The sequence below is a fragment of the Equus quagga genome, chromosome 16 (assembly GCF_021613505.1).
Source record: "Equus quagga isolate Etosha38 chromosome 16, UCLA_HA_Equagga_1.0, whole genome shotgun sequence".
Taxonomy (NCBI): domain Eukaryota; kingdom Metazoa; phylum Chordata; class Mammalia; order Perissodactyla; family Equidae; genus Equus; species Equus quagga.
In genome coordinates, this window is record NC_060282.1 from 57,500,485 (window position 1) to 57,523,689 (window position 23,205).

Consider the following 23,205-nt stretch of genomic DNA (forward strand, 5'->3'; position numbering starts at 1 on the left):
ACATATATACCATAGTTGTTTTAAAGTCCTTAACTACTAATTTTATTCATGGAGTCATCTGTGATTCTGTTCTTATTAACTGTGTTAATTCTTAATTATGGATCACAATTTCCTATTTCTTTATATATTTTGTTATTTAAATTGTATTCCAGGTGTTGTGAATAAAATGGTAGAGACTGAAGTATAGTATTTTGTTTCATTGCTCAGAGAGCACAAGCTCTTCCTCTTTTTTGGTTGTTGTTTTGATGAGGGAGATTGTCCCTGAGGTAACGCTTGTGCCAATCCTCCTCTATTTTATATGTGGGATACTGCTACAGCATGGCTTGATGAGTGGTGTGCAGGCCTGTGTCCAGGATCTGAACCTGTCAACTCTGGGCCAGTGAAGCAGAGCACCTGAATTTAACCACTATGCCACTGGGCTTGACCCAAGCTCTTCCTTCTTAATGGAGGTTAGGGTGAGGAGCTGAACATTCAGATCCCTCAGAATTTAGCTAAGGTGTGAGTTGCACTTTAATTAGAGTGAGCTCATCTAATATGCTTTTTTTTATCTTTGTCAGGATTTCAGCTGGGAGTGGATTGGACTAGGGTTTTAGACACTTTTGATTCGCCTTTGGATTCCGAGACTGAAGCAGCATGAGAATGCATGGGCCATGTGATTTCCCTTGGCCTCCAACCTTTCCACTGTTGCTTTTTTATCTCATTTTGGGGATAGGGTAGGTCAGAAGACTTATTAGGAAAGGTAATTTGCTTTTTTGCATTTGTTGTTCTTCCGGATTCTATTCTGTCCTGCCAGCTCACACTGTCATGTAAGGCTCTCTCGTCGTACCTGTGAGTCTCTCTGTGGGCTCCCCTTTGCCCTGATCCAGCCTAGCTAGGCACAGCCCTCAGATGTGCAGCTTAGACTGACTTTCAGCTCACCTGTGAAGGCCTTGTTTCTTGTTAAAGTGTGGGTCATCAGGCTGCTTTGCCTTTATTACTCTTCCCTAGACCCACAGAACAGTATGTTTTTATTTTGCCCAGGTGAAATTTACTGTTACCATAAGTTAAAAGGCGTTTCACGTGCTCTGTAGCCTAACTGGAAATGGAAGTCTCATATGCATTTTTAAAGTAAATGCTCAGAAGTATGTAGACCATCAGTGAGTTCTCCTGCCCTCTGGTTTCTGGTTGGGTTTGACCGTGGAAAGTACTGGCAGATGATCAGTGCCCAGTTGAAGTATTGAGTGACATTCTTCTAATTTTTCCTTTTTCCAGGACTAAAATTTATAATACTAATGAACCACACCTAGTTAGTGATGGCTGCCAACAAAATAGGCTATCTGAAAGGGAACAAAAAGTAAAATCAAACATTGTTCTCTAGGACTTGCGTGAGACCAACTCCTTCTCAGTTATGAAGCTGCCCAATCAAATGCAAGTCAGAAAACAGGAAAAGTTGAAGATGCATACAGCAGATCCGTAAGTGTCTCAGTCTGTTTGCACTGCCGTAGACTGGGTGGCTTAAACTGCAAACATTTCTTTCTCTCAGTTTTGGAGACTGGGAAGTCCAAGGTCCAGGTGAAAGCCCACTTCCTGGTTCATAGACGTGACGTTCCTGTATCCTCACAGGGCAGCAGGGGCAAGGGAGCTCTCTGGGGTCTCTTTTATAAGGGCACTAATCCCATTCATGAGGGTTCCATCATCATGACCTAATCAACTCCCAAAGGCACCACCTCCTAGTACCATCACATTGGGGTGTAGGATTTCAGCATGCTAATTTTGGGGGAACACAAACATTCACTCCATTGCAATAACATTTCTGCTACTAATGGTTGAAGTGTAATTGATTATTTACTCTGTTTAGGTTACAAGCCAGTGGTGTTCAATGTATTGTTATTTAATTCAGAGCAACCCTGAGTAGAACTGCGATTCTAATTTGGGATTGTTTGACTACAAAACGTATGTCTTTAACCACTAAGCTATAAATACTACCTTGTTCAACTACTTTTTTTTTCCTGATGATTAAGCAGTTTATTTTTTATGTGTTTGATTGTCCTATCAATTACTTTTTGATCAGCCAGTAGTAGTTTATCCGGTAGCTCCTTTATTGTGGACATTGATTTGAGTGTGGAACATAATGGACATAGAAGAATTCAGACTGTGTTTGTGAAACATTTAATTTAGTTGAGGAACAAGGCTTACCTAAAACAGCCAAACAGCCAAAGAAACACTGCAAAAGGTCATATAACAAATGCTGTATTTTATGGAGCAAGTTGTATTTTTTATCATGCAATTTAATATCGCCGTTAAGATAGCAAAATTGCCTTAAATGTAATGGAGCCATTAATCTGGTGTTTATTCACAGTGTCAGTCTTTCCTGTCCAGTCATTTATCTTGACATTAATTTCCCTGAAGCCCTAAAGATAGCATATAGCAGACAGTCAATATGAAACCTTACCTTACTTGACAGAGATGGCCTGCTCACACACTCCACTTGCTCCCTTGCTGGGAGCCAGCATTGAGGGTTTCAGGGGTGCTCCAGGGAGAAGGGAGCTGTGTGCAGCATTCTGTGACGCGGTTGATGCGGGTAGGCTCTCTGGATCCTCCTAGTGCAATCAGGCTCTCGCTTTCATAAACATGACGGCTTATATTTAGCCATTCACAAGGCTTCACAGGGAGAGGCACCTGGCTGTATGTTTCTGTTCTGAGGCTAAGGCTTTCCTGTCACATGAGAAGTGAGAAGTGCCCAGTAGATACCTGCTGCCTTGTGGACGAACCTTGGGGACTTAGGCTAAGTGAAATAAGCCATCACAAGAAGACAAATACTGTATGGTTCCACTTATATGACGTATTTAGAGTGGTCAGATTCATAGAGAGAAAGCAGAACAGTGGTTGCTAGGGGCTGGGGGGAGGAGAACGGGAAGTTAATGTTGACCAGGTAGAGAATTTCACTTTTGCGAGGTGAAAAGCTTTCTGGGGACAGCTGGTGATGATGGTTGGACAACAGTGTGAATGTACTTAATGCCACTGAACTATACACTTAAAAGTAGTTAGGATGGTAAATTTTATAAGTATGTATTTTACCACAATTAAAAAAAAAGTCATAATATAAAACATGTTGTCTCAATAAAGCCTGTGTTTAGGCATTAAAAAAAGAGAAGTGCACAGTAGATTGTATTACATTTTATTAACATTACGCTTAATTTTTGTAGGATAGCAGAAAATACCAGTGCTGTTGTTAGCATTGTCTTACACTTGCTTATTAATGAGACGAATAGCTTTTTTTAGAGAAAGCTAAAAGTAGAGATTCTTTGGCCTCAAATCGTTGCCGCCTGCTCTGGCAAGCACTTGAAAGGGACTCCAATTATGCTTCTCACCTAGACAGGAGAGCTCCAGACCTCAGCGTTGTTAAACAGAGATTGGTCTCTTGAGGACCAAAGAAACAATGTGGGAAAGTCATGCCCACGTGCTTGATGAGAATGGGGAGCGTGTGTGTCTTTCAAACAGCTTACGTGATGCTTAGAGTCCCTATTGTAGTCCAGTACTGAATGTTTAATGGAGACTAAGTTTTTAAGGAAAAAAGAAGGGAGATTTGAATCTCATCAACACTCTTATTTGTTATTTGGAGATCCCTGGAAGGATGGAAAATTGCCAGTTTATAATTGTAGCAGAAAACAGAAATTTGTTGGCATGATTTCTTGCTATGATATTCTAGCGTTAGTTAATATTACATAATTTCTATTTTTATTTTTTAAGGAACATAGTGACCGATTTAATATAGTCATTAAAAAATGATTATTTGTACAAGTAGAATTATCATCTGACCCAGCAGTTCCACTTCTGGGTGTATATACCCAAAAGAACTGAAAGCAGGGTCTCGAAGAGAGATTTGTACACCCGTTCATAGCAGTGTTGCTCACAGTAGCTAAAATGTGAACGCAACCTAAGTGTCTATCCATAGAGGAATGAAGAAACAAAATGTGGCATCTACGTGCAACGCAATATTAGCCTTAAAAGTTAAGAAAATTCCGACATAGGCTACAGCATGGGTGAACCTTGAGGACATTATGCTAAGTGAAATAAGCCAGTCACAAGAAGACAAATACTGTATGATTCCACGTGTATGAAATACTTAAGAGTAGTCAAAATCATAGAGACAGAAAGTAGAACAGTGGCTGCCAGGGGCTAGGGGAGGGGAGGGTGGAGAATTATTATTTGATGGGTGTACAGTGTCAGTTCTACAAGACAAAAAGAGTGCTGGAAATGACGGTGGTGATGATTATGCAACATCACGAATGTTTTAATACCACTGAATTGTACTCTGAAAAATAGTGAAGATGATAAATTTTATGTTATGTGTATCTTACCATGATAAAAAATTGAAAAAAATTTTAAGATCAGCCTCCAAATAAGATAAATGCTTTCTACTTAGATTGTAGTGAGTTGCTTACTCCTGTGTTTTATCTTGAAGAAGATGTTTTCCATCATGTAGGTGAATAAGGGATTTTGCACATAAAGATTTGAGTGACTGTAAAATACATATTTTCTACAACAGTTTCTGCTGGACAGAGAAGTACAGTGACTTTTGAAGAGCCGTGCTGACCAAAAAGAAAATCTCTCTTCCTATCTTTGGGATTTAGGACATCACTGGGGGTGTACAGCTCGAAAATTTTTGAGGAAAGCAGCTCCTCGCTTCTTTCTTCCCAGAGTAGCATATGAGTCCCACAGAGTGTATCAAAATCACTCTTGTTTATATTCATGCTCCTGCGTCTAAATAACAGTTCCATGCAGCTGCTGCTGGCATTTAGGCTGGAGACTGCTATAAACTGTGTTTCTTTGTAATTTTATTGATCTTTTCCAAATGAGGTATTATTTCCAGCTACTGACTTAAAATCATTAAAACCTAGAAAATGACAATATTAGTAATTGGATCATAACCAGTTAATAACGTTTTAGCTTTAAAACCATTTATTTGTATAATAAGTTGTGTGTCTGAGTATCGGTTTTAAGAGTGTTAAAAATGAACATTTGAGGTGTGTGCAACACTCTGTAAAAAATGTATTATTTGGAACCAACTGCATTTATCCTTAAAAGAAATTTGTGATATTGACATTGTAGTAAGCATTTTACAGGTTTTCCATTATGACATTTTTCAGAAATTTCTCTCTCAGATACAACATTTCTTTGACCTATGTGGGTTTGCTAAGTGTTACTGTTTATAGAAAATCAGTGAACGAAAGTGATGCGATACATTTGAGTGAATTTAATGAAACTTTTCAGTGTGCTTTTTCTCTTTTGTAAAGCCCAGAGAAATATAGGGATCTGTTTTAACTCAGTGCAAATCAATTAATTATTGAAATGCATAAAAGGCCTCTTTTTAAGGTGTCTTCACAGCATTTGCAGAGCATTACGGTGATAATGGTCTTTTTAGTTTGAACCTCCAGAAGATGTTTCTAATTGTATAATCCTGCCTTTTGGAAAGGAAAGGTAATTTTCTAGAATGTTCACAAATCAATGATCCATAACTGAAAAAGAAGAAACCTTTCTTAAGTGACTATGTGCCTGGCATTTTTACACATTTTTGTTGAAGCACTTTACTCCAAAGTAGATTTTATTTCCACTTGGTGGTGAAGAAGCGAGCAGCAGGAGGTTGCTGAGCAGTCAGCCCACATTTAGGGAGTGCCATGTACTGGTTCCTTTGCTGACTCCCTTATGATACATTGGTATTTAGTCCTCGCAGTGATGCTTTGAGGTAAGGGCTATAGTGATCTCCATCTGACAGACTGGGAAACTGGTGCTTTGAGAGGTTGAAGTTAGTTACTCAAGGTCACATAGTGAAGGCGTGGAAGCAGGATTTGAACCCAGCTGACTTCAGAATGCCCCTTGATGTCCTTTCAGTAATCATTTTGGCTCCAATGCTGTATCCCAACTTAAGGCTGCCTGAATCCTTTAGAGAGTTGTCCACCTTCTAGCTTCTGTAGCCTCAAGATGACAGCATTTGCCTGAACTTACTCTGTACCTCTTGCATAACCCAAGTGGATACATTGCTGATGGGTATAAGGTCAGACAGGACATATAGAACTGGACTATCTTGGAATCTCTGACGTGTTCAAAAATATCTATAAAGTGTCACATTCTGGGCTAAGTCCTGGAGATTAAGATAACCAGCCAAGGGTTTATGGTTTATTGGGGAGATAACAGCCATAACTAATCTCTAGATCTAGGGTGAATGTTTTCGAGGAGATGAGGAAGTGGTAAAAGCACGGAGAGGCCAAGGGAGTGCTTCTCGATGGAGGGATTGTCTCAACTGTGGGCTAAGGACGAGTGGGTTACAGTATCCAGACGCACATTAGGAGACGTGAAAGATATTTCAGACAGTGAATGGTATGTGCACGGTGTGAAGGCAAAAAAAAGCATAGCACCATGAGAGGGTTCTGCAGTGGTGCAGAGTTGCTGGATGCAGCATATGAGGGAGAGTGGCAAAGATTTGATGGGGGGCCCTGTGTGCCAGTCTGAGTGGTGCTTGGCCTTCATGCTGTAGGTGGTGGAGAGTCACTGAAAGAGTGTAAGGGCAGTAGCATGGGGGCACAATAGGAGGGCGTGATCATAACTGGATATGAGAAAGATCAATTTTGCTACCACCTACAAGGTTGAAAATCTGGGCATTGGGAAACAGGTTGTGAGGTGATGGTAGTGATCCAGGTAGCACATTACGATGAAATATTGGGAATAGAGTATGGCTAAATTCTTAGTTCAGTAAACTTATGGTCTCCCTACCTTATGAGGCTCCCTACCTTATGAGGCTGTATTTCAAATTTGAGATTGTTCAATGCTGGAATGCTCTTATCGTGAGCCATGTTGCCTCTCTATAATTTCTGCCACTCAGAATGATGTCTCTTCCATCATATGACAGTTCACCTTTCACCCCGACTCCCAGGCACTTCCCCTTCCTGTCTGCCCATGCCTCCGATTGTCAAGATCCGATAGTGCTCACATCAGCTTGCATCGTGTAGCAGGTGCAGGGTAATTCCAGGCTCCTGCATCACCAGAGGGATTTAGTAGTGGGGAGATGGCAACACTGCAGAAGATTCAGGCACCTAAACTGGGCTTTGGAAGGGGGCTTGTAATGAGTACATCGAGAGCATGGTAGAATGTTACCCGGACCCCAATAATTCAGCAGAGTCAGACTTGTGTGTGTTTGTATTGAAATCGATACTTCTTTTAGTTCAGTCTGCAGTTTTGCTAGTCTTTATTGCCATACTTAAGAGTTGAGTGATACACGCAAACTCGTAGTTCTTTTTCAGATTAATTAGTTTATAACTTCTACCATGGGGTGCATTACTTACATTTTTTGGATGATTAACTTTGGAAGGGTAAGGGCTCGCCCTTAATCCTGGTGTCTTTCTCTATCTAGTGTAGTGACCAACACATGGTAGCCCTTCAGGAAATATCTGTTGAAGGAATGCAATTTGGTTTTCTTGACCTGTGTTTGATATTAATGCTATGAAATTGTTCCATCGCCACACATTTTGAATCACAATTCTGTTATATAACATTTTAGCCATTTTTAACGTAAAGTCAGCTATAACTTTGATGAGCCTGTCTTATATCTTTATTTACATCATAGAGAATTGTGTCCAGTTTTCCAGTTAATATGTCAAAGCGTTTTAAAGAATCATTTTGGAGTCAACTCATAATCTGGCCATATTTCTTCGAGTTTCTACACTTGTTGGTTTTTTTCTAATATCTCTTGGTAATTTTTCTGTCTTCTATATGTTCCCTCCATGGATTATCAGTAGTGTTAGGAAGATTATCCTTTTACATTGAGGTGAGGAAGTTTATCTTAGAATAAATATTATTAGGCCACTTTTTGGAAATCTGTTATAAAGGCAGAACCTATTGGAAATTGTAGAAAAATGGAATAATTTAGTATCTCTATTTTTGACTTGGTTTTTCTCTTTCTTTTTCGGTGGTCTCAAGGTACTTAGTCATTATTGATTGCTGTAATCCTTGATAAGTATTTGAGGATGTTGAGTACCATCTGCTGAAGGAATTTCAGGTCTTATCGATGAAGTTAATGATTTTCAGGTTAAATGATGGTGGCACTGCATTTTGTTTTGGTTTTAATCAGTTTTGTTGAGGTATACTGCATATATGAATAAATTCACTGATGTTAAGTGTCTAATTCAGTGAATTTTCACAAATATGCAGTCATGTACCAGCAATTATAACCGTGATATAAAACACTTCCATCCCTCCAACATGTTCTGTTAAGCTTCTTTGTGGTCAGTCCCTTCCCCCAGCCCCGTTACCCTTGGCCGCAATTAATCTGCTTTCTATTGCTATAGTTTTGCTTCCCTAAAATTTCATATAAATGGAATTATACATTTAGTCTTTTGTGTTTGTCTCCTTTCCCATAGTATAATGTTTTTGAGACTTACTTATGTTGTTGCACACATCAGTAATTCTTTCCTTTTTATTGCTGAGTGGTAGTCCCTTATGTGATATACCACAATTTGTTTATCCACTCAACAGTTGATGGACATTTGAGTTCTTTCAAGTTTTGGACTGTTATGAATAAGGCTGCTATGGACATTCTTGTACAAGTCTTTGTGTGGGATTTGTGTCTTTAGCGTTCTCGTAGGTAAATACCTAGAAGTGGAATTGCTGGGTCATATGGTAAGTATATGTTTAACATTATAAGAAACGGCCAAATTATTTTTCAGAATACCTGTAACATTTTAAATTTTCCACCAGCCTTGTATGAGAGTTCCAGTTTCTGTATATCCTTGCAAACACTTGATATTTTTGCCCTTTGAAATTTAGCCATTCTATTGAGTATATAGTGATATCTTATTAAGGTTTTATTTTGCATTTCCCTATAATTAAGTTGAAGATAACTTCTTGTGCTTACTTGGCATTTGTTTATTTTCTTTGTTGAAAGTGTGTGTTTCAATCTTTTTTTTAATGGAGTTTGTCTGGCAATGAGTTTTAATACCATCAATGAGTTTATATGAAGAAATATAAGGAAGGTATTTTGTTGCTGGCGTATTTTCATGAAAGGAATCCCTTTCAATGGATGTTTTGTTTCTGCCCTTTCTTTGCCCCTTTGGGTGTGTGTAGAGGGATTCTATTGTCCTCTGTTGCCTATTTTAACTTAGTCTTACCTTGCTTCTCCACTCTCTACCGAATGTCAACTCATATTCTCTGGGAAAACCACATGTGAATTTACTAACTAACCCTCTAACCGCACACTCATACGTATATATTCATCACGTGCAAAGCTTGGCTCAGTTGCCACCATGAAAGCCTCCTTAATGATCTCAGTCATCAGGCTACACTAGGCAAGGACGTCATCTCCTGCTTTTTGGTTCTCTTGCATGTAGCATTGTACCATGGAGATAACCAGGGAGTCCACAAATGACTGTGGAATGTAATAAACTGCTGATCTAGGTAAATTAAGTGCTCTTGAATGATTCCAGAGTTTTAGAGAATAAGAGTTCTTTCTCAACTGATGGATCGAATAGTAAATTATATTGAAATTCTTATTCTAAAAACTGCTGATGTAAAACTTTGCCTGTAGAATACCTGTATTTTGCTTGATAGCTATCTATAAAATCTGCTTGAAAATGTATTGTAGCAAAGCTATGATTGTGATTTGACTATGAATACGAAAGGGAAATTCTATTTTTAGAGTAGATTATCTAGGATTGACAACCTAAGAGTGTCCCAAATCTCATTTCAGATTTCTCATGGGCTTTAATGGTTTAATCTAGCTTTATCAGCGGAACAAAATGCAGAGAATGTTCTTGATAATTTTGAGTACTGTTTCATATTGACATAAAGTTGAATTGACTCAGCAAGTCGTGTTCATGCTCTGTAGAGTAATAGATATATAGAAAAATAGATGAAATTACAAGCTCTTAAGAGGTTGTTTATGAAAACTAAAGATCATTTATGATCTAATAGAGCTCTGGATTGGCACCTAGGAAGTCTGAGATCTAGGACCAGCTTAGCTCTGTGACTTTGGAGAGGTCACTTGACCACTCTGGGCTTTCATGTCTTCAGATATGAGATGAGTAGATTGGAGCAGAAGATGATCCCTTAGCTTCAAGAATATGTGCTGTGACTTATTTTTATTAGGATGGTTTGGATATCACATGGCAACTTTGAAGATAAATCCAATCATCAAATTCTTCATAGGTGGTATTATTCTCCATTCCAATCAAAATTGTATGACTTTTCTATCTCTGAATCATTAGAGTAAGGGTTCAGCTCTGTTACTTTCTCTTTTCAAAAGTATGAGAAAGAAAAGGCAAAACTGATGATAAAGATGAAAAGGAATTTTTGATAGAATTTTAGGGCAAAACAAAAAATACTGGTTGCAAAATAGTGAAATACAAACCTTTTTACTTTGTTATCGTGAGTCACAATCAATTTCAATTGGGCCCAAAGGTATTTTGGATTAAAATCTCTCCAACGTCTTGTTAAGTGTGTGTGATATTATTCATTTGAATTCCTGGAATCCCATATGTTTCAGCAGGCAGAGAAAATAAAATGTTAAATTGCCGGTAGTAAGCAATCAAAAAGAGCCATAGAAATTGGAGTTTTTATTTTTATTTTAATCTAGTACTAATTTTTGCTTTATGTTCTTGTTGAACATTGTTAGGTCATGGGACAGGGGAAAGTAGATTGTTTTGAAAGTGTTTTAAATGTGAGAGTGGGAGGTATCAGTCTTGTTACTTAAATAGACATTTTCAGGCTTTCTTTTCATTTTTTTGAGGCTGTACAAAATCTAGGTCAAGATTTGCAGCCTTACTGATAAACTCCTGGCATATGGTTCATTACACATCACTCCAGAAAGGAGATCACGATGGTCGGGAAGCTGGCATCGATGTTAATGAAGTGGTTGTTAGCCATCATCTGTGGAAGTCCCAAGTGCCTCCTTAAAATATTTCACTGTGTATTACTCCTGTGACCATGCAAAATATTGAGTAAATCTCAACAAAAAAGATAGCTACTGCAATCAGAGCATTTTCCTTCCCTGCCTGCTAGCTCCCACTTTCAAGTCAACATAAAGAGGTAGTTATTTCGACTGATGGCATACGACGAGAGCAGATGCCAGAGGAGAAGACGGTTAAATCTTCCACCGTGATATTTTCTTTTGCGTTGCCAGATGTCCAGATAACAATCACTTTCCTGATTCATTCAAGTGTCTCCAAATATAGTAAAAAGCTTTATGTGTTAGACAGACCTGGCGACATGACTCCCTTCAGAAAGCCTCAGTTTCTTCCCTCTTTGTAAAGCGGAGTCACGTTTCTGAGCTTGAGTGTGTGCCCGGTCAAGGTTAATTGTTTCCTTCCTGGAAATGAAATGTTGTATTTCATTTGGGGCGGTGTAGCCTCCAAGGTCTGTCCTTGCTCCAGGGGAGGGGAGTCCCAGGACGACTAGGTACGTGCTTATGAGTTGCTGTTGGAACTGCATTTGGAAAACAAGACAAGATGAGATGCTGATTTGTAACATATTATTCCCCTTCAGCCATTAACAGAGTTTCTGAAGTGTAGTCTCTCTGTTTCCCTCCCCAGTTAGACAGTTGTCTGCGAGGGGGCTGCATCCTTTCCTGCCTGATTTTGTGAACTAGAGGATGTGGTGGTTCCAGGGGTGAGGAGGCACCCCGGGGTCTCCACGGCTGATGGCAGTACACAGGCTCCTTGGGTTTGTTTTCCATTAAATGCACGAACAAAGCCTACCCTAGGGTTGATTTTTGTTTCCTTCTAGAATCAATTTAAAGTTTGCTAGAGGAACTATATTTGAAAGAGGCTTTTAGACCCAATTTTTCCCCAGGTATATTAGGAAATATGATCTGTCTGTTATTAAGTGAAAATTGGTTTCATTTAATGATACTTTAAAAATTAATCATTTTTAGTCTCCAGAATAATTTTTAATCTGTGTCCTTTTCCTTTAGAAATCCCCAACTGGACATCCAGAGCACCTGTCCTGTTCTTTCTGGTCTTGAATCGAAAGTTGACAAGACTCTCTAAGACCTGAAAAGGAAATAAAAGGTAATTACATGTTAAAAATTATGTTATTAAATTCATGTATAACTCTGATGGTTATAAAGCAAATACAACCTTTTATTTTTTGAGTGTGGTTTAGGTGTCCCCCTCCCTGATTCTCCCCTCCCTGATTCTCCCCTCCCTTGTCCATTCCTATTTACTCTCCCTCCCTCCTTCCCCTCCTCTTCTGCCTCCATTCTCTTCCTTCCTCCTTCTCTCCGTCAGCTTTCTCTCCTCTCCTCCTCTGCTCCCTCCCTCCTTTCTCTGTATTCATTCAGCAAACATTTGTGGAGTCTGTCCTGTGCCAGGCACTGTTCTGGGCACACGCTCTTCATCCCTATCTCCCACGCCGGGGCAGGAATGGGAGGGCTTGGCCAAAACCAGCTCAGTGAAGGTGGCCGCCTCCCTGACCACTGCTCTGCTATCTGGCTGCCAGGCTGGCCTCAGCTCCTGCCCCTCGCTCGCTCTCTCCCTGCTGGCCCTGAAATGCATGCACTTCTCAGGCCCTCTTGGAAGCGGCCTGGGTGTTTGCCTGCAGTGGCTTTTTCTGCAACTTCAAGGGATATTGAACCTTCCTAATTTGGACTGTTAGAATCTCGGTCACTCTTGGGGACAAGTAAAGCAGCAGCAGCATACTGTCTCCTGACTAGTGAAATTACAAATATTCTCACTTGGCATGAGTCCTGGTATATTTTTTCCAGCCAACTAACATAGTACATATGTTGCAAAAAAATTAAATGTTACCGATCTATAGCATAGAATGTGACTATCAACGCTAAAGCCACTACTCCCCAGAGATAATCCTGGTTAAATTTGGGTGCACACACCTTAATTATTTTCTTCTCCATGCCAATGTTGTTAATAAAGCTGTGCAGTCTGTAATAAGTGCCTTAACCCAGTGAGCAAAAATATCTGGCGTAAAGATGGTTTCATAATTTCTGCTAAAAATAGCACCTCATTTCTTTCTTGTTCTTGGCCCTTGCTAATTGAAACGTCAATTTCCGTGAGTTGGGGGCCAGTGGTGTCCCCACGTACTTGGTTCATTTTGGTGGTGTCTTGTAGTCACTTTGTAGTCGAGCTGCCACTTACTTCCCATTGCATTAATAATGCATTCGTCATTCTAGTATTCAGTGGAGAACCTGGACCCAGGTGTTGCCCAGTCAAGGCGAGCACCCTTGTCTTGGGTGCTGGGTGGGTGGAACTTCTCCCTAAGCTGAAAACCTCTTTTGTGGTATGTCCACTCCAGCATGGCTCTTGAGACTTAAGTGTCATTTCTTCATCGTGCCTCTGTCTGTTCTGAAGTTGACAATTGTTAGTTGGTTGATTTCCAGTTGTCTTCCTCCTAATGGGACTGCTTCTTACCATGGCCTCCTGGCTCCCTCCTGGGATGCAGGAGCATCACCTTACTTCCAAGACCTGGCTCCCCTATGATCTTTTTCCTTTAGCCTTTGTTTGCCTCCTCACATACCTGAGAATTGGCCCCTTCCCCACGCTTGATGCCCCCACTCTATCCAAAAACGATTTGTTGCAATTCCTACAGCCCTTGTTCCACCGTTTACCCAGTTTGTCTGTTTCCTGCACTGTCAGTCGCTCAGGCTTGTTTAGCGCGCTAACAGAGAGCCTAGTGTGGTCGGGCACATAGTGGGCCATAGTAACTACACAGCGATGATGACCGTTGAATGGACGTAGGGCATCTGCCCAGACCAAGGCTCATTGTTCTGTGATGCCTTGTGCTCTGGTCAGTTAGAAGCCCTGGCCTTTAGGTCATGTGCTTCCGGGACATTGAGCTGTGCCAGCTTTGAGGCAGGACTTCAGTTTTCTCATTGTGAGTTTCTTCACGGAAACTTAGGGGAGGTCCCAGGCAGGTTTATGAGTTGGCTTGTGGATTGGGTGGTCCAGCTCTGGCCAAACCAGCCCTGGTCCCCTCTTGTCTGCTGTGGTAACTCTTCTCATCTGTGAGACAGAGGGCAGGCCTGGAGAACCAGACTCCTCGGAGTTGGTGGGTGAGAGTATGGCTTTGGCCTTAGTAGGATCTGGGTCAGCATCCAGACTCTGCCACATATAACATATGTGACGTTGGGATAGCTGTTTGCTCTCTATGCCTCTGTTTCTTCATCTGTCAAATCAGGATAATAGTCGTACCCGTGTCATAGGCTTGTGTGAACGTTGAATGAGTGAGTTGCTACACAGACTGACACATGGGAAATATTTAAGGCATGTTAATAGCTTTTGTTACTATCATCTTCTGTGGAATGGAGATAATAATATCTACTTCTCAGGGTTGCTATAAGCATTAAATGAAGTGGTGTATATAAAATGCATTGTACCGGGCACATAGTGAACTCAATGAGTGGTATCCCTGAGTGACAATGGTAAAATAACAGTAGCATTAGCAGCAGATGTGTTCAGAATGGGACAGATATTGTGACCCCAAATGCTGCCTAATCTCAACCAGTGGTAGACAAGAACCGCTACAAGTTCAGTTTGCCAACCAGACAGGATGTATTTATTAGCAACTTATGTTGTTTAAAATCTCATCCTTAGTTTATTACATCATTGTCTACACTTTGGTCACAAGTTAGTTCATAAAGAGTTTGGTTATGATTGACAACTGGAGTGAATAGTTGAGTTATATACTCCTATAATCCTTTCATTTTTGTCAGTGTCCACTTTTTAAATATAAAGGGCAGTATTTTCTCGGATTTTTATGAAATTTTAAACTAACTTAATAAGGATGTTAGATCTTGAATAACATTAGCCTCCGTTAGCCTACACGTGTCTTTGATCACAATGTATATACGTAATTATTTTGGTCTCTCTCATTAGATAATGCCTTTCTTTCATCATTCTTAAATGTGAAGAATACTGAAATAATATCACCCGTGCTATATGTGGTTGTCCCAAAACTATAAAAGGAGAAACAAATTAATAACATTTGATTCTGTTATACCTAAATTAAATGAGGCTTATAGGGAAAACTTTGACATTCTTTTCCCTCTACTTTGAACCCAAAACACATTTGAATCATTGATGTATTAGAATTTTTTACCATTTGTTTTACACATTTGCTTTTTGTATGCTTGAAACAAGTAACATTACTTGGCTTAAGAATGTATTTTAAAGAAGAGAGTGTATGATTCCAGTGACTGAGTCACCCTAGAAGGTGAATGTTTTGAACCCTTCTGGCAACAGAGACCTGTCTTGTTATTTTTACACCCATGCCTGGCATCAGGCATGCTCAGTGAAGATGGGAACTAAATTGAGAACGCAGCAAGGGAATTGGAGAACTGAAAACGCCTTTGTGAGAATGTTGAGAATAGGATGACTTTTCAAATGTGCCTGTAGTATTGCTGTAACACAATTTAAACTGTAAATAAAGACATTTCGGTGGGAGTGATATTTTGTGTATATTTGCAGTGAAATTAGTTCTTGTTCTCTCCTATGTTTAGGATGCTGATGGGCTGGAGTCTGTCTCTTCTTTCTTTCTGCCCTCCCTCCCTGTTCCTCTCATGCCCTGTCTATCCTCTTCCCCCTACCTCCTGCCTCCTTATGAGGTGGACTTAGAGCGAGACCCCGTCTGTCCCTGCTCTCGCAGTGTTCCCTGGGCTGTGGCCTGGACTTCTTCTTTGGAGGTCCTGAGGAGAATTCAGATTAACAGCAGTAACCAGCCTTGAGCGATAATGCCCCCACGCCTGTCCTTTCTGCTGCTGTGACTTGTATTCTGGTAAACCCTTCTTGATTGCTTGAACACCCAAGGGAGGGAGCAGTCAGCCTCTCTGCTGGAATCTATGATGATACATCCCTGATATTGACTTAAATCTACCTCTTAGGTGGTTTTGTCAATGCCCTTTGCTACATCTTTTCTCAGCTAAGTTGGGAAGAAAACATTCTGCCTCTATTAGCATCCTTATTTTCTGGCAGAGAACAGTGTTGTGGCCTCGTTTCACAGGAAAGACCCAGGCTCAGCCAGATTTATGTTCTGTTTGAAATCAAGAGTTATTCTCTTATCTGCCGGTTCTTATCGTAATGTTCTTCCCAACTGTGGATGTTAGCCTCTTTTTATTATGATTTTTTCTGGAAATTTACGCAACTTTAAAAATTTGACTTTGTTACATGGTTGCACATAGCTTTGCACATAGTTTGCACATATGGTTTGTCTTGAGATTAAAGATGTAAAAAAAATACAGCTACTTCTCAAAATTTGTATCAGCGCCAACTGAAAGTTTCTGAAAACCATGGAGTAGTTCACTTGCTGCTCTGAATGGGACAAATTAGTGAGACCCTCCCCTCCATACACACCCTTCCCAGAGGTAACCTTTGGTTTAAGCTCTCATTGAGTTTGCCTCCTTATTTACTTTTGGTGTTGATTGTACCTCAGTACCATCAAAGAGTAAACCATTTAAGCAGGAGATACAGTTCTTCAGACCCTTCAAAGCCCAAGAATTTGAATTTTCCCTCTCCAAGTACTGAGGATACTATTTTTTGAATTTCTGTAATGTAAACTTAGATTTTCCTAGCCTGACTTTCCCTGATTGATGTCCAATCCTACGTTTATTTATTTATTTATTTTTACCTTGTTTTATTGTTTAGTTGAAGGAGAAAAACATCTGATGGTAGGTTTCGGTTTTTCTGTGTTTTTTGAGACCATTAAGCTATTGATGTATTAGTGGTGTTAAGATACAAGTATGTTAAAAATTTTCTCCCCCCAACGTGGTCTATAATTCTAGGCTCTGATTAACCTTCTACAAAGCCTGTTATTTACAGCAAATGAATTCTGATTGTTTCATATGATTCTTTAAAAAACAAAACAATACTTAGCACTTTTCCAGGGTTTTGTACACAAATATGTAATTAAGCTATCCTTCTCTGAAAGGATATTTGTTTATTTTATTGATTTAAAATGTTTCCAAGTTAAGTTGCACACTTCAGTCATAAAGACGAAGTTCTGTTTTAATGAGGTATACTGTTTATAATCATTTTTTTTAGCAGCATCTCTTTTCAGAGAGTACTGCTCTGGGCTGTGTTTTCTGACTTGTTGTCTAAGTTGATCAGAATTGGAACACAGGTGTTTGTTTTCTCTTTCTCTCATTGTTGTTCAGGGCCACCGCCACTGTGCTGCCTTATCTTGATTTCCCTCTCTCTCTCCACCCACTGCGTCAGCGTTTCATCTCAGAGGCTGCTCTTTCTTTCCTCTCCGTCAGCTGAACAGATAGACATCACCAAAACGGGACACAAGCAGGGACTATCTGGTTTCAAATGCAGGATGTATGGGATCAAATGAATTCTAGGTTTTTCTGACCTAGTAACTCACCCAGTTTTTGTTTCTTAATCTTCAAAAGGTACTGCTAGGAGGATAATTGTAGCTACTGAAAACGCGTGTTGTCCTTCCCTCTGTGAGTGATTGCTGATGACATAGAAATGTGTTGTGACCTCTTTTCACTTAAATTTTAAATCTCAGGTATTACTCACCCTGTATCAGGTGGCGAAGCTGCCATCACTCCTCATCAACCCTGGGAACATTATTGATAATGTTTAGTCCAAACTGTGCGTTTTTTGCATCTGAACTCATGGCATGTTTAAGATAGAGATAGTGCACATTTGACTTCAACTCCTTGATTTTACAGAGGAGAAAATCGAGACCATTTTACAGTTACTTTCATTTAATATATTTATAGGAATGCAACAAAGATATCTTTTTTACTGTTGTTCTTACTGTAGGTATTTTTCATGTGATTGAAGTATTTATGGAAAGTAGTGCATTAAATCATATTAAAAGTGATGAGCCTTCGATATCCACCCCAGTATGGCTCAGCTGTGCTTCAGCTGGGACCTGTAGGAGCAGAGCTGGCATTCAGCAGTTTCCTCAACAGCCATGGTCTGCATTTGTTCATTCAGTTGTTCACTTAACAGATGTGCCCTGGGCACCACAGTACCGTGTGGAAACACAGGGCTCCTGCCTTTGAGAAGCGCACAGTTAATCTGCCAGAGTTGTTACCTGATCCCATATTTCGCTAAATTTAACATCGACAGGGCCACAGAGATTTTTTGACAGAAATTCCCTGAGGGAGCAGAGGAAAGCATGTCAGCATTGCATCAGGGTTTATGAAAGGCATTTCCCCAGTGTCCTTCTGAGGTGAATCTGCGGGGTGTGGTCTGCCGTGCCCGGGATCAGGTTACAGTTAACCTGGCTGGCTGGGGATCCCAGGGCCCCGTGGCTCTGCTCTAGGGAGGTAAGATGAGCCCTGAGTCATCCTCATGCAGTGTTGGGAGGACCAGCTCCTTGTGCGATCCCCCTGTGTGTGGGTCATGTTAAAAATGCAAAAAGAGCTTAGATTAGTCTTAATTTGACTCAAAGAGTAAACTCATTTCCCTCAGAGTGAATTTAATGTGTTCAATACCTGTTTGATTCTCTGCTGATTGGCAGGGGCGTTGAGGCAACTCTGAAGTACCACGGGCAGTGGTCCAGTGAGCAAGAAGGGTTTTGTCACCTGCTCCATTTTCTTTCTGTTCCCTTTCAAACTTCTCACCGTCTGTGTAGAGAAAATCTTACCAAGGTGAGATTGCCTTGAATTGACATGGTCTTGAAATTTTATTCCCTGGTACTCTTTCTGCACAATTTGAGAAACAGTAATTTCATAAACTACTTCTGTTTAATAGGCTGTGTTAGGAGCCAGGCCAGTCCTTTGGACGGTGGGCAGTGCAACAGGAATTTCAGAGCTGAATTCAGAGGTTTGAGTCACCTGGAGAGCAGTCAGCCTCCTCCGAAGGTCGTGTCTTCTTTGACAAACTGTACCTGCCTCACTCGCCTTGAATGGTCCCCCCCCCCCCCGTACTTTTTTTTTCCCTGCAAAACCTTTATCTTTTCCTACTCTTGGTTTGGGCACAAATTATTCTGTCCCAAAAGCTAATCCATCTGCATTCTGTGACTATTTATTTATTAAGCGTATAGCAAGCAAAAGCAGTTTGCTTTTCTTTAGGTATTTCATTTTAACAACACCTAAAATAATGCTCACAAAGAGAAACTGATGTATGCGCACATAGAGACCCAGGAGCTCCTGGATGGTCTCTCCCTAAATCAGGACCAGCGTTTTTTTAAACGAGGCTTCAAATGTTCACTTGTGAAAAGTTTCCTTGCTCTGCTGTCCATATTTGAGCACCCTTTTTGGCGTATGATGGTTTATTGGTAAAATAAATTTTAGTGACAAATGCACCCTTTTTTTTTCAAGCAGGGAGTTAGAAAGGGGGAAAATCTTAATTGCTGGGGCACCCCCCAGTAACATAACCACAGGAATGAACATTACATGGAAATGTTCATTCCAGCAAGAAGTGGGACCACCCTTTTAATCTAAAACATGATGACCTTTCCCACTCTTCTCCTATTCTACCTTTTACCAAACCTTAAAACATCCTATCATGATTATATATTTTCAGTTGTCCCCATCACTTAACTGGTGGTGATATTCCAGCCAACGTGTTAGCAAGTGTGCTTTCGTGTTACTGTGTGTCGCCCCTCCCCCATTTTGCTTTGTCATTATTCTGTAGCTTCTGACCATTTTGGGGAGTCCACAGTCAGAGGAAATCAGAGCAGCCGTGCTGTAAGCAGAGGAGTCTTGTTGCCAGGTCAGCAAGGTGAGGACGTTACTCTGGATGGTGAAATTTATTCTCCATAGTGGTCACCAGCTGTCACAGACATGTGGCATGAGGTTTTGTGCCACACTGATTGGCAGAGGAAGAACTTTGGGTCAACAGCACTTCCTGGCGTGAACCATCTGGGAAGTGAGGACTTTCCCTGAAGTAATGTGTGCATCAGCACTCTCTCAGTTTAAGCGGTAGGACTCGGTGATCCTCTGCTGATCTGACTACCAAGTGGTTGACAGACAGCTCACTTCTGCTTTAAGTCGAGAAGCAGTACTCAAAATTGAACTTATTTCCTGGTACCCAGGTCTTTCTGGTATGAAATCAGCAAGGGGCTTGCTTCAGTTCTTAGTAGGATTTGGCCTCTGATAAGCTGGTAAACTTTCCAAGCTTTCCTTTCCCCATGATCACCATGAAGAGAAATAGATTCTGCTTTCGCTGCTTCCCTAAGACATAGAATTTTTGATTTGACTATTATAATCAGGCAGAAGTTTGAACACATAATGTTATTGGACTGAAAATAATGTTATTCCTTCTTTTTAGATACCATACTCTATACCTGATCCAGGATATTACACTAATTGCTTTTGTGATAAAGATACTTTAAAATCACAGATGTTATTGATTTAAAAATAGAACATAGGCGTTTTTATTAAGCTGTTGAGAAACAGGGTTTAGATGCTTTTTCCTGATTTTCTGGCTAAATGCAACAGTAATGAGAATTGTGGGTGAAATGTTAATGTCATGCAGAGATGATATTTTGTGACCCATTTGCGTTTGGCCACTTTTTACACTGATTGTTTTACGCAGCATATCTATTCCTAGCTTATTCAGACTTCTAGTTAGCCTGGATCTTTTGCTTTACAAATTGTAATCTTGCCCAGTGGGATCTCCCAGTCTCATTTCTTAGGAGAGGGGAACTAGATAGGGGATGCTGATGCAGCCCCTGGAGAATGGTCTAAGGGGTTCTCTGGACTGTTTGGCCCCCCAGATGATGCAGGCACCGTCTGTGTACTAGAGGCTTATGGGGCAGGGCTTACTTTCCTAGTACACTAGATGAAGGTGTGGGTGGAGAACTTGCTTCCTGCATATGTTGTTTTGTTTTCCACTACGTAAAAGCTATAATTTTTGTCAAAATTGGTTATCGAGTCTCCCTGGGTCTTGAAAGAATTGAAATAGATAAAAAGCATCCACTTGTTAACATGCCAGGACTTCTTCTGATTTCTAGCTGTCCCACTTCACGTTCTGGAAATACACCTGGCTCCTTTCAGCCTCAGAGACTTTGCATGACATTTACATCTTCATAATGCGTACACTTCTTCCTCAGGGCACCAGGAGCGAATGCTTGTACTAAATGAATGAGGTGATTTTCCAAGGTGTGACCATAATGCACCAGGGATTGGCTGATATTTAAAGAACGTGAATGAAAGCAATAGACGCCTTACCAGGGCAGGACGCAGGAGCTTTTCACCAAGTATGCCCTCCTAGGACTTGAAGTCTTACTGACGACTGATTGTGTAAACTGGAGTTGTTTGTCCACTGTTTGTACACTAGTAAATGTCAGCCCAGGTGCTGGGGTCACATGGGTTCAGAGCACCTTGTGGGTCAGCCCAGGTGGCCCGTTAGGGACAACCCGTGTCAGTAGTCAAAGTGCTTGGGTTCACAGGAGTTTGCTTCTCAGATGCGTCACCTCAGGTCGTGGGTTTTCCCTCTGTCAGAAGGTTGGAAGGTAAAGCAGTATGATACGCCTGAGGAAGACTCTTCCTGGTAAATCAAGAGCTTTCATTTCATTCTGGGATGAATCACTGACAAATTCTTAAAGCCGTGAGAAGTTACTTCATCTCTTTCCGCTTTGATTTTCTTGCTCAATGGTGCTAATACCAAATCTGAACACTGACGTAGTGTTTCCTGTTGCCGGGCACTGCTCTAACTGCTTTCCAGGGACTGCCTTATTTAATCCTCATAACAGCTCTGGGTTAGGTCCTGCTGTTATCCCCATTTTATAGATGAAGAAACTGAGCCATGGAGAGGTGAAATAGCTTGTCCAGGGTCGTGCATCTAATAAGTAGTGACAGAGGATTTGAACCCAATCAGACTGGCTCGAGAATGCCATGCTCTTAACTGCTATACTGTACTGCCTCTCAGAAAAATGTGTATAGTGTCCCTGATTCCTTTGTATTTGGTTTGACGGTGTGAATATACATTTACCCTTTTATGGAAGGTGTTTGAACCAGTGAATATCGCTACTATTTCTCTGGTACCTACATATGTTTGGGGTGGCTTTCATGAAACACCTTGTCTGTGCTACTTGGGAATTACTTTCTCTATGGTGTGGGCTCATACCCACATCTGAGTGCTCCAGGGTACCACATGCATATATACAAGTGAATCATCTGCAGTCCTGGGGCGCCACTCACATGGACCACTATGGTCATGGCGACTCCAGATTGTGCAGTACACAGCCTGTACAACTGTGTGCACAGCCCTTTATAAGCAATAAATACACTTATAAAAGTGATAGCCTTATTTAGAAAATTTCCATGAACATACAGAAAATTAATGTATTGTATCTATGATAATAGTCCATGCTTTATGAGCTTGCCTTAGTGCATCAAAGCCACCTTTCGCAGACTTCATATGCTCCAGTGTCCATTTGAAGGCAGCAGCTAGTAGGTAAATAAAGAAGCTGGATTGCAACCGAAGAATCAAAATAAGTACCTGTACTGATTTCTGATTTAGGTGGACACCAGTTGGCCAGACTGTGGACGTTATACTTACAAAATAATCAGCTTAGCAGTTTTGTAAATTATGGACTTTATCCAATAAAATAAAAGCCAATTTGAAATATTTCAGCTGCCACTTAGCTTCAAGCCAACAAAACTCACTTACACATCAGGTTTCCGGGATTCATGGATGTTCTTTAGTAAAGTACCAGCTGTGGTTAAAGTCAGGCAGCACCTGGAAATTCTCATGAGAAAAGGACAAAATACCGTGCGGGTGAATGGAAACAAAGCCCTCAAACTCTTTTATCAATTAAATAGGTTCGGTATTAAATAGGTTATACAACATTTATACTATTTAGTTTTAGAAAATAATGAGTTAGCTGGCTAAAATAAAAAGCTCTTTTAAAGCAGCTTTGATTAGTTAAAAGTCTGTTAAAGAGTTATTTTAAAAGTTAGTGAAGTGACGTGAGTTGTACTCCGACAGTGAGTCGGTGCGGTGTAGGTCTGGGCAGTCAGGACGGCTGTCGCCACGTTTATTGCAGGAGGAGGAGAGGCGCCGAGCCGACCAGGTTGTGTGTTCAGAGCACATTAGAATTACGTTCTCTTAACCGCTTAAGGCAGCGCTGGATACATCAGCAGTGATCGCGGCTGCACAGTGCTGTCCCCTGTCCCTGACAGCACGATCACACTCTCCCTTGCCGCTGTGTCCTCTTCAGTTAGAAAGTTGACTAGTAGAGCTACACGGCAAGCCCCGTGAGGGCAGCAAGTTTTGTCTGTTTGTTGGCTGCTCTATCCCCACGGCCTAGACCGGTGCCTGA

General features: G+C 40.7%; 1 protein-coding gene across 6 annotated transcripts in view; it reads left to right on the forward strand.

The window, feature by feature from the left end:
- The window catches only part of FAM110B (family with sequence similarity 110 member B), a 144,514-nt gene that overhangs the window by 22,421 nt on the left and 98,888 nt on the right, over positions 1-23,205 (forward strand). For 5 of the 6 annotated variants that reach the window (XM_046641589.1, XM_046641588.1, XM_046641586.1 and 2 more), the window contains exon 2: positions 11,939-12,035. The gene's annotated coding sequence lies outside the window, so the exon portion shown is untranslated. Of the gene's footprint in view, positions 1-1,357; positions 1,453-11,938; positions 12,036-23,205 lie in introns of all 6 variants that reach the window. The other variant, XM_046641587.1, reaches the window with a different exon arrangement.